The 17,251-nt window shown below is 33.7% G+C and overlaps 2 long non-coding RNA genes across 3 annotated transcripts; one reads left to right on the top strand and one right to left on the bottom strand.

Moving 5' to 3' along the window:
- The first annotated feature begins 7,394 nt into the window (after positions 1–7,394).
- LOC145012727 (uncharacterized) lies at positions 7,395–14,592 on the top strand. Its single transcript, XR_013664647.1, has 2 exons — positions 7,395–8,000; positions 14,421–14,592. It is a non-coding gene; the product is annotated as an uncharacterized LOC145012727 (long non-coding RNA).
- A 190-nt stretch (positions 14,593–14,782) lies between these two features.
- On the bottom strand, positions 14,783–16,584 carry LOC145012726 (uncharacterized). 2 transcript variants are annotated; one of them, XR_013664646.1, is made up of 4 exons: positions 16,304–16,584; positions 16,135–16,217; positions 15,397–15,463; positions 14,783–15,231 (listed from the first exon to the last, which is right to left on the bottom strand). It is a non-coding gene; the product is annotated as an uncharacterized LOC145012726 (long non-coding RNA). The 2 variants fall into 2 exon arrangements; XR_013664645.1 differs by lacking the exon at positions 16,304–16,584 and having other exon boundaries at positions 16,135–16,294.
- Between the last annotated feature and the right edge of the window lie 667 nt (positions 16,585–17,251).

Here is a 17,251-nt window from a genome sequence, read left to right as displayed (position 1 = left end):
CCATAAGGCAAGAAATCAAGATTAAGAGTTCGGTCCATATGATTTTGGATTTGTCGCAAACTTTGGTTTTGACAAATTCACATGGATGGAACACATACACCATTAAAATCTAAGTGTCATAAGATTCCATCCTTCATGAAAATGACTGTGAGGAAATGCTTTCACTAAGAAAGATTTTAAGAAGATAGTGATTGTGAAATTGTATTCTCGAATTCGATTATGGTTACGACATCCCTTTCCATGATTCGAATTGTGAGATTTGGCAATCAGTCTTAATTATTTAGACACACATATGAGTAATCTAAAAGAAAAGTGTATAAGTTCAAGAAGCCTTGATAAAGGATTATCATAGCATTAGGTATTAGAAACATAAACTTAAGAAATTCAATAAGTATTGTTTTCTGGAAGTTAAGCTGGTTTCTGAATACATGTCAAAGCTAGTGGGAGCATAAGTGTTATGTTTATAATAATCATCATGATAGTGGGAGCATAAATGTTATGATTGTATGATTATTAAGGCAAGTATTGCAAGTTAGCAATATTAATTATAGAAAACAAGAGTCATACTTTACAAACTATTAAAGATGTAAAGTTGTTTTTCTATAATTAAGGGAGAGAATATTATGCTTCATTTCAAATCTAAAGGCTTAGGTTGTGGAATGTTAATATTTTTTTGGTCAAAGATACATAGTGTGTTCTTAAACTTCGATTATGATTACGACATTCCTCTTCATAGTTCGAATTATAAGAACGTAGCACATAAAATATTATGGCAGAAGATTGATAAAGTATTAAATCTTCATGTAAGACATTATGCATCGTGTCCCAAACGCTTCAGGTATAGGATCGATTGTAAATGCTATAATATTTGACCATTCTAAAAATTTTCAAATGTCTAGCGCATTAAGAGGGAAAAGGACAAGAATCGGTTTTGATTAAGATAATTAAACAACTATCAAAGGACGATCTAAAGTTCGCTGAGGATTGGTCGCTTGTAAGTAGTTGGAAGTATGATATTGGATGGAGCATATAGACTTTATTATGAATAGATAAGATTCTATTAAGAATGAGTTGTGGTATGGTAAGTATGGAAAGGTTTCCATATTGGGAGTTAGATATTGAGAATCTATGTCTAGATTAGAAACTTTATGCAAAAGGATGTTCAAAGGAATGTACTTTGAGTAAGAGACATCACATCTATGGAATTATCTTGTAACAATTTCCGATAGAGAGCTTTGTAATTCATTGGCAATAGTCATTGTGACCTTAGTGCAGTGACATTACAAAAGGATCATTGCATAAAATGTTAGAATCTAGCATATTCTATAAGTGGTAAGAATTTGATATTCTTACACTTATGATAAGGATCGGTAGTTGTGAAATGAGTATGATTGGAAATGTGTTCATTTGATCTATTTCACAAAGTAAGGACCATAGGTAAACATTGTGTGCATGCTAAGAGCATGGGACAAGTATAGTTATAGTTCAAGTAAGAAGTTGATTACCCGAAACGACAAATAATGAGTAATCGATATGGTGATAAATATAAGGTGTTTTATTTATACTCAAAGGTTTGAGGCCATATGGGATTAGTATTATCCTTGTGTTTCACCTTGCATGTTTTGACTTCCTGAATAAGTTAATGGGTTAAGAACAGTCAAATTATTTAAACGGACCACAGTTGTTCATATGTTGGAAGTAGGTATGAATGAAGACTGTCGTGAATTGGTGTGTGGATTGTCTAAAGAGCATTAGACATAAGAAAATGTTTGTTGCAACGTTCATGAGTGCTTATGAATATGATTTGAGCATTGGATTAAACCCACGCTCACATGGATCACTTCATGGATTTTATCACGAGTAATTGGTGAGACGATAACATCTTATATTCTTGAAACCGAGATGTGTGAGTTGTATCTTGCGAGTCGATAGCACATTGATAATATGTAAACGCACCAATAACTCGGTGTTATAAAACATATTGTTGTGTGCGATTTGGTGAGTGAGTGCAAGCGAGCATTAAGTCAAAGTTAATCCGTTTCTTTCATCCAAAGTAGGATAAAAGCGATATATTTGGGCCCCTCGATGATTTAGTGATGGCACCTAAGCGCTTGGCCAAGCCGGGACTAAATTGATGTGTTCAATTGTAGTATGTTGTCAGTCGTCATAAATTTGAATTCGGGAAATAGCACATAGATAGAGAGAATGATTTAGATCCATGTCTCAGTCTATACGATATCTAGAATGGAGGAATATATGAACTCTTATCTAAAGGACACGTGTATCTGATAAGATCGGAGTTGACAGCGGCTTTAGAAAGTTACGATTGCAGATCAGGATCTGAAGTCATACGCGGAATAGTTATTAAACTTATCCAAGTGGGAGATTGTTGGATTACTGTCTAAGTCCATAACTATATTGGTATGTACTTGACCCGATGGTCAATGGTCCTTTTGGGTTGCCTTCACCAAAGCAAATTGATAGGATGAATTATGGAGAGAAAGGATTAGATATGATTTATTAATATATTATGAGAATAATATATTAAATGAGAAATCATATTGTTTAATTAATATTAGTCAAGAATTAATAAGAATTAAGTTTATGGCTTAAAGAGATTAATTAAACTTAAGGGACTTGAACTATCAATTATATGATAGTTGAATATTGAGCTAATGGACTCCATATTAAAGGGGTGGACGAATTTTATTGGGAAACCCATTAGAAATCGTCCTAGGGCCTTTAAGGAAGGAGTCCATGGGTTGCTTAGGGCTTAAGCATCCAAATTAGGGTTTCCTTGTTTGATAACTCTAATAGCTTCACTATTTAAAGATCCCTAGAGCACCAAAAACGTGGGCAAGTAACTCCTTAGGTTTTTGGATGGTTTTTGGGTGTCTCCTTCTCTTCTATTCTTCATCCTCTTGCTCTTGGTGTTTGTGAACCATTAAAGGAGTGACATTTGTGACTCTAAGCTTTCTAAAGTCATTACAAGGAGGAATTGTGATTGTTATTGCTACATAACAATCAAGGTAATATCTTAAACCCATTCTTATGTTAATATTGATTATCATATGCTAGATTTAGGGTTTAAAGTCTTGGATGAATAGCATGTACAATAGAGAAACCTAGATCTAAGCATTAGGGTTTGTATGAGCACATAGGATGTTCTTATGGCTAAAACCCATTAGTGGTATCAGAGCCTTGATTGGTTTCTATTGTATTGATGCCTTGTATGTTTGCTCAAGTTGCGAAATCGAGTTTTGAGCTCCCTAGTGATGAACTCGGTGAGTACCACAGTGTACTCGACGAGTAGGCCTCAACTCAGCGAGTACAGTGTGGTACTCGGCGAGTTCGAGTGTCAGATGGAGTTATTTTCGGGATTTCTTGCTGTTTTACTGGTGGATAATTGCCTTATCTGTTCTAGGTCATTAAAATCCGATTTTATTCATATTTGTAAGTATATCCTTGATTAAACAAAAGATAATTACCAATTGATTAGATAATAACTTCCTTATATGATAAAGTTTGATTATTTGTATTAATTGGGTAACTTATTTTGCAAGAAATTGAAATTAGGTCAACATGGTCTAAGGCACCAAGGCCGACCCTTTCTCGGATTATATACTTGTATTTGTTTGATATGCTTATTGATCTGTTAGATTGGCATCCTGGTAATTAGGATGGTAGTATGTTTAGTGACTTGGTTTAGGTCGGTATCCTGGTATATAGGATGATGCTATGTTGGTGACCTGGTTTAAGTCGGTATCCTGGTATATAGGATGATGATATGTTAGTGACCTGGTTTAGGTCGGTATCCTAGTATATAGGATGATGCTATGTTAGTGACCGGTTAGGGTGGTATCCTGGTTAGGATGTTGCTATGCTATATGATCTGCTAGATCGTTTTGTTCGTCAATGGACTGTTATGTGATTATTTGTTATATGTGCACATGGTTGTTTTTGGGGGTTGGGTTGAGGCGGGTCCTGCTTTGTGCTGTAGGCCAAGATACCCAGGGCGGACCGGATAGACTGCATACCCGGGAGGGCATAGAGTCAGGCCGATGGCCCAACGAGTGGTCCGGATAGGCTGAAGGCCCGAGAGGGCGGTCCACACGTGTCGAGGCTCGAAGAGTGGACCAGACAGACTGAAGGCCCGGTGTGGGCGGTCCAGTCATACTATAGACTCAGGGTGTGGACCAGGTGGACTAAAGGCCCAGTGCGGGCGGACCAGTCACACTACAGACTCGAGATGCATGATTGTTCTATATTTGTTGATATGATATGGTTATGGTATTGTCCAGGTTGGTATTTTGGGGGTAACTCACTAAGCTTTCAGGCTTACAATTTCAGTTTATTGTTTTAGGTTCAGCGAATGACCGTGGGAAGGCGAAGGCGTGACCATACACTTCCTTTATTAATGATTATGATTTCTGGGAACTCTTATGTCTAAACTATTTTGAAAACAAATTGTAATAACTGAATGGTTTTGTATGAATTAAAAAGTTTAAAATTGGCTCGAATTTTATGGATGTTACATGCATGGTCATGCTCAAATATAATTGATATATCGGTTATGCAGTTTGTTTTGATCGACACACATCAGTTTCGGGAAACAAAATTCTAAACGTTTGAGATTGACAATATCCATGCCTAATGTTTATATAGATATCTTGAAGAAAAAAAGAATATTTGATCACTTATTCAGGGGTTGTATCACGAATCTACATTGTGAGTATGGCAGGTACACTAATTGTATACTCTCTACTCATTACTAGTGAATGTTAGACCATATAATGTTGGGAACTTGTGAAATTGGGAGTGATGAAGATTGGTGTCCAAAATTACAACATAGTTAGAACAATTGGTAATATCACTATTAATAGTAGGGTCCTTTTGGTTTACACGTAATGATAGTAATAAGCAATAAATAACATTGGAAAATTATAAGGACTCGATTCGTTAATTAATTAATAGTCTTTAATTTATTAAATGAAATCTAGAAGTTCTGGAGGATAAAAGAGGATAATTTAAGTAGTTAGATAATTGCCATTTATATGCATAATTATTAGATTACTAGATAACTATCTTTTAAGGTTTTATATCCTTCCGTATAAATAAAGGACACTATGAACGAATTTAGATGATGAGTTTTCTCAAAAACCTAAGAGAAATTCGACCGCCTCTCTTCATTCCCTTGATCATGCAAATTCCAGTTGCCACGTTGTAGTGGCTTTATTTCCATGACTTTGTGTCGCTGTTTACAATAAATTCATATTTTAGGTTGCTCGTTCAATGTGTTTGATGGATTGGTTGTTGTCGGGTGTTGCTGATACGAGTGCCTTGGGTATGACTACGAAATATGAGTTCTACTTTGGACTCTTAAGATCTCATTAATTAATCAAGGATCTAGAATGATTTATATGACTATAATAGGTATAATTTCTTACATATTAAAGTTTCAATTAGATAGGTTGTTCATAGATCTGGTTTTTGGGCCTATTGAGGATCAGAAATTGTTTCTTCGGGGTGTGCCTTTAATGTTGTTTATCGATCCTCATAATCCATAAAATCCTACTCCCATCTTTCAAGACACTTGTAATAGCCATCTATCTACATTTATTTTTAAGAACACCATGAAAAAACTTAGAATTTTCATCACCTTCAACCACCCAACTAACTTTGGCCTTCTACGCCACATCTAAAACCTCAAGTTTATTATTTTCAACCAATCTGTTAACTTAATCATTTCTACTCACCACATTTTCTTTTGAAACAATCCCCCGATGAGTGAGGCTATCCATGGCAGCCAACCACTTATAATGAATCTCCTTATCAGCTTAAAGTCTAACACGATTGGAAGAATTCCACTTCATAATGACATTCTTCAAACTTTGGAGTTTCATTTTTAGAGAAACCATGCAATTAAGTTCTAAAGTACCATCTTGTTTCCATGAATTGACCACTAGCTGTCGAAAATCATCCATAAGCAACCAAGAATTAAAAAACCGAAAAGGTATAGGAGCATAATCAACACTCTTCTAAAAAAGAGTATAGGTCTATGGTCTGGAATATGTTCATCCAAAACTACAAATTAAGAACCGGGAAAAGTATATATAAAAAAAAAATCAGTAACCAAAAACTGGTCAAGATTACTAATTTTTTGCGCCCATCTATCAGACCATGTGAAAAAGAACCCACCAAGGAAAATATCAACCAAATCAGCATCCATGATAAAATCACTAAAAAAGTATGCTTGTCTTTGATTGAAAACTAGATCAAGTCAATCTAGACCAAATCTGAAGTATCCCTTGAAGTCTCCCAATATAATCATAGTAGCATTCCACTTCCTCATAATTAACACCTAAGAAGTTAGACCATAACGCTTTTTTCGACGACAACTATGGAGCATACACCAAAATAAACATCAAAGGTAAGTTAAGTGGCAACCATACCCCATGAATGGCAAAAAATGAATTTGAGCAAAAACTTTGGATTTCCGAACAAGAGCTTATTCCAAATACAAGAATACCCCCGGAATGACCTCTAGCTGAGCTACAAGCAAAGTGAAAAACCATATTTCCCCGCACCTAAAGAATCACCCACAAATGCAAATACTCCAACTTAGTCTCTTGAATTGCAATAAAATTAACTTTATGGAAAAAAAACATAATTTATTTAACCATCTATGTTATTAATTATCCCCGATCCCTTAAACATTGATAGAGAGAACATTCATTGACAACCAAACATTTCTTCATTTTCAGCAATAAGGCTAAGAGGTGTGGTGATACTCTTGGTACCTTGTCACATAAGCATTTTAAATGTCACATCACTTTTCTCCTTTTAACATCTACACTTAACATTTGGTAAGGAATGGTAACATTCTTAGCACTCAACTTTTTGTATTTTTTTTTATAATTTAATTTAATTACTATATTTTAATAAGTATATTTTTTGTATTTACTTTTTGTAATTTAATTTAATTACTTTATTTGAAGTAAAAAATATTTTTATAGTGATGGAAGGTTTGAAGATTTTTTTTGTTGGTTCTTGGGTTTTTTTTTTTTTTTTTTTTTTTTTTTTTTTTTTTTTTTTTTTTTTTGAGATGAAAGATATTTTTTTCTTGAATTGAGAGAGTTTGTGAAAAGGATATTGTATTTTGTGTGTGTAAATTGGTGAAAGTGTGGTTTAATTTATATTAGTTGAACTGGTAGTTGAATATATATATATATATATATATATATATATATATATATATATATATATATATATATATATATATATTAAATCACAAATAAATAGTTTAGTTTGTTGAATCCATATATTGAGAATTGAGATATTTAATTTTCATCTATATATTACTTTGAATGGACCACCCATTACATGTTGCAATCCCAAAAAAAGTGTTTCACCCAATCAAAGTTATTTGTTTCTTTGATTTACTTCTAGCTTTGAGCTTGGCGACCCCCTTAGCGAGAGCTAAGGGGTGGTATTCTAAATCCTTGGCGAGCTAAGCGAGTGGCTTTGACGAGTTCCACTCCGCTTAACCTAAGCTGAACGAAGTGGAGGTGTTAAGACCGGTCGTTAAGCTCGTTAAGACAATGAGAACATCTCGCTATGCTCCGGTTGTTAAAGCTTTGGCAAGATGATAGAGAAAGTAAATGGAGAAGGTGATTGGTTGAAACAGTTTCTTCTTCAATAGCTTTGAAACTCAAAAAAAAAAAAAAAAAAAAAAAAACCCTTTTAATCTTTCAATTTCTTGTTTCGACATTAACCCGCTGAAACTCGCTCTTCTTCTTCAACCAGAAAAAGGACAAAAAAAAAAACCTCCTTCTTCCTCCGATTCATCTCTTAATTTATCTATTGTCGCTACCTGAAACCCAACTACACACTACTGTGTGTGAGAGAGACAACGATAACTCACATAGGAAGTTGGACAGAGAAAGGGAATTGGAGTTCGGATAGATGATGTAGCGGTGGAGACAGATGAGATCGAAGAGGTAATTACAACTTTATGCTTCTTATTTTCCTCAGATCATTCAGTTGCTGAGTCATGGCAATGAGAGTTCGGATTTGCTTTTTCATAGGTTCAGAGAGGTAATTAGAACTTTATGCTTCTTATTCTGAACCACAAGTAACCTTGAGCTATTGTTCTTTTCTTTATAAAGAAATTTCACATCCAAAATTGGTGATGTTTTTAATTTCAGCTCTGAAAATGATTATATTGCTAATTAGATTTTCTCCTATCATCAAATAATTCTAATTCTGATCAATTTTAAAGCATCAGGATTTTCTAATGAGATTCAAAACCATTTGCTTCATGAGATCAACTGTAATCAATCTTCCATTCAGAGGTTTCATGTTGGATTCTTACTGGACAAAGGCAGACAGCTGTTATTAGGTCTATATATGTCCAAGTTCTTCTAAATCAAGATATGAGTTTCTTCAATGGCAACATTTTGAGTCAAGTATTAAGTGATGTATTGCTTGTCCAGTATTAACTTCGAACCGAGGCAATGAAACTGACATCAACACCTGTTGCAGCCGAATCATCACCACTACTATCAGTTTTTGAAATTGATGCGATTCATTAACAAAAGAAACCTCATCTTCTTTTTGAAATGTATCAAAAACAGAAAAGTTCACAAAAAATCATCTTCATCGTCTCCATCTTGCTTATCAATAGTTGGATCCCTATCTTGTTCCAGTTTAACGTCGGAATTAAACTTTGGAACCCCATGCTTTCAATTCACGAACACGAACACAATATTCAACTCAAAATATCTTAACATTTGAAGTCTTGAAAATAAGTTGAGAATGAGAGGTTTTAATACCCAAATGTATAGATCAACGCTTACGATCATCAACACAATCCATAGAAATAATCTCACCCTACTTGTTATCAATATTCTTGAATGTATCATCATTCCAAGCTAAGATCGGAACACTTTCCACCTCCAAACGCATTATTCTCTCCTTAACTACAACAATCTTCTTGCAATGGTTTTAAATCAGAAAACCATGAATTAATTCCCGAGAGAATAAGAAACGAATCCCTAGATCGTTCATATGAAAACCGAAAAAGAACCCAATAACCTTCGAAGTATACTGGCTTCACATCCAAGAAACCTTCATCATGATACATAATTTGTGAATTACCAATCACTTTAAAGTCTTTATAGCAACCATGAAGAGCCAAAGGAAACGAAAGATTATTACCCCCCATCAGAAACAACATTAGAAGGTGAAGGAATATCCTCGAAATTCTTGTCCTTAGCATCACTTGCATGATCAACGGTTAATAGTTTTTCATAAGAAGTCTTTGCCACATAAACCTTACTAACCAGCAAATCAGATACTGACTTTGGAACAACCTTCGATCTAACATCATCATGCGAAAATGTTGCCATATTTGCATGCAACAACAAATTACTAATATGAATACTACACATAGAATTCAATAGATTCACTTGATCAACAACCCAAATTAATAAACCTAACAAAAGCAAACATTTGTCCTAACTTATTCTTTTTCTTAGAAATAAATACATCAACAACCACTCCAATACGAGCACAAGTGTTCCATAATTCACGAACAGAAAAATAGGACAGAAAGTTAGATACATATACCAAAATTGCCAATTACCCCTGTTGTTTTTCCTATGAGTCTGAAATCTTCTATTTTTTGCCGTAATCTTTGAAACACTGATGTTTGCTTCCTTCCCTGCAATGTCTTCCAATCATTGTCTGCTATTCACCACATCAACTATTGCATCGAGCCACCGACGATGTATGATCCTATTGGAAGGGTAAAAATGTTTGAAATCTCCGGAAGTATCTCACTACAAGAAAATTTCAATTTAGCTACGGAAAAATTCCATAGCAAAAATCTGAAATTCCGTAGCTAAAGATGAATAACTACGGAATTTGTTATGCAAATTTTCAATTAGACTCCGTAGCTGTATTTCTTGTAGCAAAATGTTTAGCTACGAAATTATAATTCCGTAGCAATTTTGCTATGACAGTTTCTACAACATCTATTTCGTTGCAATTTGAGTTCCATAGTAAATTCCGTAATTATTTTTCTGTAGAAAATTCCGTAGCTTTTTGTTCCGTAGAAAATTCCATAGTCATTTGTTCTGCAGCAATTTCCGTAGCAATTTTTATAGCCATTTGTTCCATAGCAATTTCCGTAGCCATGTGTTATGTAGCAAATTTCATAGTTGTTTGTTCCGTAATGAATTCCGTAAATACTTGTTTCGTAGCAAATTCCATAGCCTCTTGTTCCATAGTGAATTCCGTAGCCGTTTGTTCTGTAGCTAATTCCGTAGTTGTTTGTTCAACAACAATTTGTCCCGTAGCAATAGGTTCCAAAGCAAATTCAATATCATAAAAATATTCAACAAAATCCAATTTTCCAATTATTACATTCATAAAAACATAAAAATGTAGAAAATATAAATTTAATAGTTACATCAATTTTATAGAGATGCGATATCATCGAAAATTCTTCTACAAGGTTGTCTAATCATCAAAACTGAAATATTAATCACAAATATAGTCAAACGCTTTAGATTTGAACTGCCATGTGCACACAAACAGCCACATATACTCGACCAAAATGGCAAAACCTGCAAAAATAAAATTTACAATCAACTTGATTAAAATTCAATCTATTGTATGAAATCCCATTTTGTTTTGCTTTGAGGGTTTCCCTGGTTTTTCACCAACTAGAAACATAAAATCTGAGAATGTACACAAAATAAAAAGAACAATCCAACTCTTTTAATTGACATACTATTAGCGTGGTTGTTTTTTTCTCTTTCCAAGCCGTCACATGATGCCAAAAGGATATGAAACTATCACATGATGTGAAAAGGATTTGAAATAAAGTTAACGACAGATGATAATACAATGATCATAGACACTAAATAGTGATTGTTGACTTATTTTTATAACATTTGATTTTCTATTAAAAAAGGTATTAAAAAAAAGAGAACCTGCATAATGATCTTATTATTGATGTTGTTCCATAATGTTAAGTATCCCTGTTTTTTATCCCAAAGGTGTGCATTCTATGATGTGTCCCTATAATCAGATATAACCCTCTTACACGTGCCCTCGAATCCTGTCAAAACCAATAAAAATAAAATAAGATAATAAATAACAAGGGTTAAGAAATACTAACCTAATTACATTTATTTATTTGTTATAGCATCTTACTTATTGGTTGTTATTTAAAAATAAATAAAAAAACTGATGATATTTCCTATATAAATTGAATCACTTGATCTTGAAAATCAGGAAGAGAGTCAACTTTTGTAGTCATGGCAGCAATATGAAGAAAGTCACGAGGTTTAGGAGCAGATGTTAAATTGGTGTTATCATTTATGAATCCTTGTTTTATACTAGGTTGGCATACAAGCGGCTTAGGTTCAAGTTTGAAATTGTATAATTTAGTAGCCAATCCTTTTGGATCTTTCCTTATAGCATCTTCTCTTTTTGTTTCTTCAACTTCTACTATCACATATAGTCTATGTTTCTCTCTAAGTTGTTGTAATATATCTTTTGTTATATATGAGAAACTTATGCATGCAGTCACCACTAGATTGTTGCTATCGAATGTTGAACTCACAAGTTATTGTAGTGAAGTGTGTCACAACTAGAAATTTTGTGCCTTGTAACTACAACACTTAAGTCGGATTATGAATCCAAAAACATAAGGGCATGTATGATGCTTACTCTGTGACAACAAAATTGCAATCAAATACACCATACAAGCATTACAAATAGTCAACAAGCAATTGGAAACCCTAGAAGTTCTTATTTAGGTCCATTTTGGACTAGAACTTCCTTATTGGGCCTAATGGACCAATAAACTTCCAATTTGACTATCTTGGGTTTAGAACTCTTAAATGGGCTCTAATTGGACCCACTTTCATTTATTTCAACATATTGGGCCATATTGGGCCTAGAATGAAATAAATCAAATATTATGAACTATTTTGGACCATAATTAACCTAATTTAGCCTTAATAGCTCATAAAAATCACATTTATAATTAATTGGGGCCAAACATCACTTAACATAACCATGAAATGGGCTTAAGCATACAAGGCCCAATACTCATCTTTTTCTCTCCAAATCTCGACCCAAGCCCAACCAAAGAAAGAGAGTTGACTTTCCTATGCCACCTTATAATTATCCATAGGACTCCCATGCACCATCTCATGTTTTCATGCAAATCAATTCAAGAACCACACTCCTCTCCTCTCTCTTCTTGCTCTCGGCCGAACACAACACACACACATTCACAAAAATTCATTTCATTCTCTCTAAGTCTTGAAGGACATCTCCTTCCTCCTTCTTCAAAAATTTCGAGAATCAAGAGCTTTTCAAGGAGGTTTTTCCCACAAACACATCATCTAAGGTAAGTTGATGACTAATCCATGATCTAGCTACTTCATTTCATCAAAAATCTCTTCTAAATCTATTCCAACTTGTGATCATGCACCTTAGAAGTCACTAAACTCGAGATCTACCAAGGAGACTTGCTAGGATTGAAATTTTCTTCTTTTCTCTCTTCAAAACCGAAACTACAACTCAAGGTGAGCTTCATACCCCCTTATTTTCGGTTTGTGGGGGAGAATACAAGTAAAGGTGTAGATCCATCATTATGTGTATGTTTTGGTTGATTTCTATGCTTATATGTATGTTTTGTATGATTTTGATGCTAGATCTAGTTATGAATTGCTAAAAACCGAGATATATCTTATACTAGCATGAAATATACTACTACATACAAAGTATACCAAGAAAAATAGCTAAGTGGCTTAACAATACATACTTTGGGCTAAAAACTCATTTTTTTGACATAAATGTTAAAAATACAAAGTTAAAGGGCCCAAAATGAAATATTTCGAAATCTGATGGGTGAGATGAGTCAAAACAGATTCCATAATGTATTTTCTGAAAATATACTCTTTTGGAAGATCAAAAACATAAATTTCAAGCTTAATGGGCTAAAAATGACAATTTCGGCCCAATAGGGCCCATTATGCGAATTTTTCTGTTTTGGAGGGCCAAAACTGTGTTTTCCTGTAAAACAGTGGACTATTAGTGTTACATGTACTTTTCAAAGGTTTAAAACGCTTTTCAAATTTAAAAAGGACCAAAGTTGCAAAAAATTTCCAAATTGGGCCAAAAATGTAAAAATTGCGAAAAAGAGGGGTTATAACCGAGAAAACTGCAATTTCAGGGACTTAAACTGTTTTAAATGAAAAATATGCTGAAAAATATTAATTTCAATAATTTTTGGTGTTAAAATGTCAAGAAAAATGGTTTAAGGACTAAACCGGAAATTATTTTACCTAAAGGGGTGAAAAAGTAAATTTACAAAATTAAGAGGGGTTGTAAACAGAAATTTTCAAGGGTAATTCAATACACTCGTTGTGAACAAAGATTGACACTACGACTCTCGATAAATTACAATACACAATATCACCAACAATCGTTATCAAACGAATTGATTCGGTCTCGAATCAATAACAAATCCAAAACTACTAACACTATAACGCTCAATACACATATGAAACTCTTGGAACTCTTTACTCTCGTGGAATTACTCAATACATCGACGTACACTCCTTAGGCCCAAAAGTTGCAAATCATGCTTGTCGAGCCTAGCTAGCCCGATGACATGATCTTTAGGCCCAAAGGACACTTGCTTACATGTAGTTGGGTCTAATGCGACTCGACCGTGTGTAAGAGGACTTTCAATGGCAAACATGCTGCTGGTCCCCAAGGGTCCTTCAGTGCTGCTAGTAAAGTCGGTAACTCACGATTGCGGGTTGGGCTTCGGGCCCTTCGTAATTGCAATGGTCTTGAACGTCGCAGGGAAATACCGAGGGTTTCGCACCTTCACTCTTTCTCTCCGGTCGTGGGACTACACAAGTCCGGGAGGATTGAGTTGTGTGAATAAGTGCGAGTGACGCCTAAGGGATCACTAGCACGGTTGCCAATTGGACGTTTTCATTAACGTACGATACAATAATTCACCACCCTCTGTATACTCAATGCCTCCGGAGCTCAACGAATACCTCTAACCTAACGAAATAACAGTACCCAAAATAACTAAAGCAAAGTGATAGGAAAACGTCGGGTTTTCCTAGGGTTTTCAACAAGTACACTTACGAACTACATGTCGAATTTCACAACTCTTACGCTTACATCTATAGAATTCAAACAAGCATACTCACGGATCTTCACATATTTTTACGTTATTCTATTTTCAAAAAATATCGGATTTTCTGGTGATTTTTTTTCAAAAACATTACAAACATTGGATTTCAAACATTACTTATGAACTCACCAACATTTCATATGTTGACGTTTTTTTTTCAAAATACTTGTATTCTCAGGTAACAAATAAAGTGAAGGATGAATTGTACTCTATGACGTTTTGCTGTGGTTTAATTTAGTATCGAACAGTTACTTTTGAGAATGTAATGTTTTGGAACAATGTAATGGATGTAAACGCTACCAGTTGTATCATTCCAAATGTTGGTGATGTATAATGTTATGTTTCATGTATATTCATTGTGATGGTATTCAATTGAGTCACGACAGCCCCCGAACGTTTCCGCCGTCTGGTTCGGGGGTGTGACAAAGTGATTGCATCCCCTGCATCTCTTGCATATCTTGTTGTCATAAATCAGGTCATGTATGTAAAAGCTTGTTACTTATATTAGCTTCATAGAATAATAATAATAATAATAATAATAATAATAATAATAATAATTAAAATGTGAATAAGTTTGTATACCATATAGCTCCATTAAAGTCAATGCAGTTCTAAGTAACATTGCACGAATTCCTTAGAATAAAATTACAACCCAAACACGAAGAACCGAAGGTAAAAAAGTAATGTTTATGTTTATTGTTGAAAGATAACTTTTTGTTCGTGGATTGTTTTGTGTAAAAAATAGATATAATAAGGGTTAGCACTTTCCAATGGGATCATGTTTACAGAGATGGAAAGAAACCATGGTCCACAAATCCAACCCACTTCAACTCCCAACATATTAAAATGATTAATTGTAGACAAAGAAAATCATGGGGATGTTATAAATAAAAAGGTAAAATGAATTATCGTATCAGTGTAGTGTCAATGGAGAAACCTAGTTTAGGATATCGTTCACTCATTAAATCTTCAAAAACAAGTTGATCCACCTGAATAACAAGAGTCTTTCATTCAGAAAGTAAGCATATATTATAAATATAATAACTTTTTTTGCTTCTTATATCAGGTAACTTAGATATTCCAAAAGTAGTAACATTGCAGTAAAAAAGTATTATTTTTTTTTTTATGAAATGTAGGGATAATTGAAAGATTACCTGTGACTCTATCATGTCTGTGGTGAAGTATCCATCAAAGTAATTATCAAGCATCCCCACCAAAGTCCTGAAAATATTCATTGTAGTTGAAGTAATCAAGTACAATTAAACTTACTGGTTGGTCAAGAGGTTTATCAAAAAAATAATTTTGATGAAAAAGTTACAATATCTTATCTAAGTTGTGTAACAAGTGAGATTGAATGAATATAACAAAAAAACTATAAGATAATATATAATCATGTACAATTAAACTTACTGGTTGGTCAATTTGGTTATTATTTAACAAAAAAAAATTGTAACAAAAGATACATGCGTATTTATGTTTATAACCAACAATCTAAACATCTTAGTTTTGTGCATTAAAAGGATGACGTGACATAAAGCACAAGTAGGCAAGTAGAAAGATCTTATGATTCTCCTAGAAAACTTATCTTTAGCTACTGAATCTTTGTGATTTATGAAATTCTAACAACAAAGTCACAATAATACAACATTGTTTATTTATGGTGAAATTCTCAATTTGCATAAAATACATATCTATCAAATACAAATTATTAGTTTTACCCGAGAAAATTCATGCTAATTCAATTACAATACATGCAAACAATGTGTGATCAATGATGCTTAGGAAATAAAGTCACATCAATACTTCATTATTTGTCTGGTCAAAATCCATAATTTGCATCAAATGCATTGATGCATGCATTGATTGGTAGAGTTAACAGAGCATTGACTCACCTCGTATTCAATGGAGAGATTAATAGATCCTTTGGTCATTGGATGATAGAAAGGGAAAATGCATCATTAGTTGGAAATAATTGCTAATGTTTTCAGGCGACACAAGCAGATGATTTAGTGGCGATTCACAGATGTTTTAAGAAGCAAACAGAACAAAAAAGAAGGTTACCTGGTAGGGACAAAGAAGATTGAGAAAAAAACCGGCGAAGAGTAGGATGATGCACATTAAACACGAAGGCGATGAGGATCATCAATCGAGAACCACCTACCGATGATTGACAGAGCAGGCGGCAAACAATAGAAAAAATAAGAGTGAGAGGAGCTCCAAGTAGAATGAAGTCTGATCGTTAATGGCGTAAGTGGAGATGGGGAAAAACTGAAGAATGAGGTCAAGTGATGAATCCCCATTATTTCTCTCCAGGGATTGTCAAAATAATGAGTAAAGAGCAAAATTTCCGCCTACAAAATAATTAATAAATATAGTTGAGTTTTTCTTTAATAAAATTGACTTTTCATTTTGTGATTCATCACCTCCAATCGACGATACAAAAATAAAGTTAGTATTGACTAGATTTACCGTATGTCTTTTGTTTTTGGTAATTATTTTCTTCTTTATTTTAACTAGGGGCTAATTTGTCATTAAAATAGAAAAGGAAAATATTATTCTAAAATAAAAATATAAAATCTTGAAAATGTCATAAAAACGGGTGGAATAAAAAGTGGCAAACAGGAGTAGGACTAGACGATGCACATTAAAATGTCCAATATCCTTAACATATTAACTAAAATGGCCTATATGTTTAATTAAAATTACTAGTGTTCCCTTGAAGATCATTTTGGATCGTAAATTACCATGATACCTCTTTTCAAAATAAACATTATTAGTTTGCTTTTAAAATAATATTTTATATTTCGTTACGGAAACATTTTCCATAGCTACTTAACTACGGAATATTCTGTAGCTAAATAACCACGGATTTTGATTCCATAGTTTGCAAATTCGAAAACCAACTGTATACACAAATAACCATGTTTAATATTTTTGTAACAAGTTCTATAGTAGATTAGCTACAAAGTTTACTTGTGTTGCAAGTTACATAACAAAATAACTACGGAA

This window comes from Lactuca saligna, chromosome 8 (assembly GCF_052625555.1).
Source record: "Lactuca saligna cultivar CGN05327 chromosome 8, ASM5262555v1, whole genome shotgun sequence".
Classification (NCBI taxonomy): Eukaryota; Viridiplantae; Streptophyta; class Magnoliopsida; order Asterales; family Asteraceae; genus Lactuca; species Lactuca saligna.
Note: the sequence above shows the minus strand (reverse complement) of the source record. Positions and strands in the feature narration are given on the sequence as shown.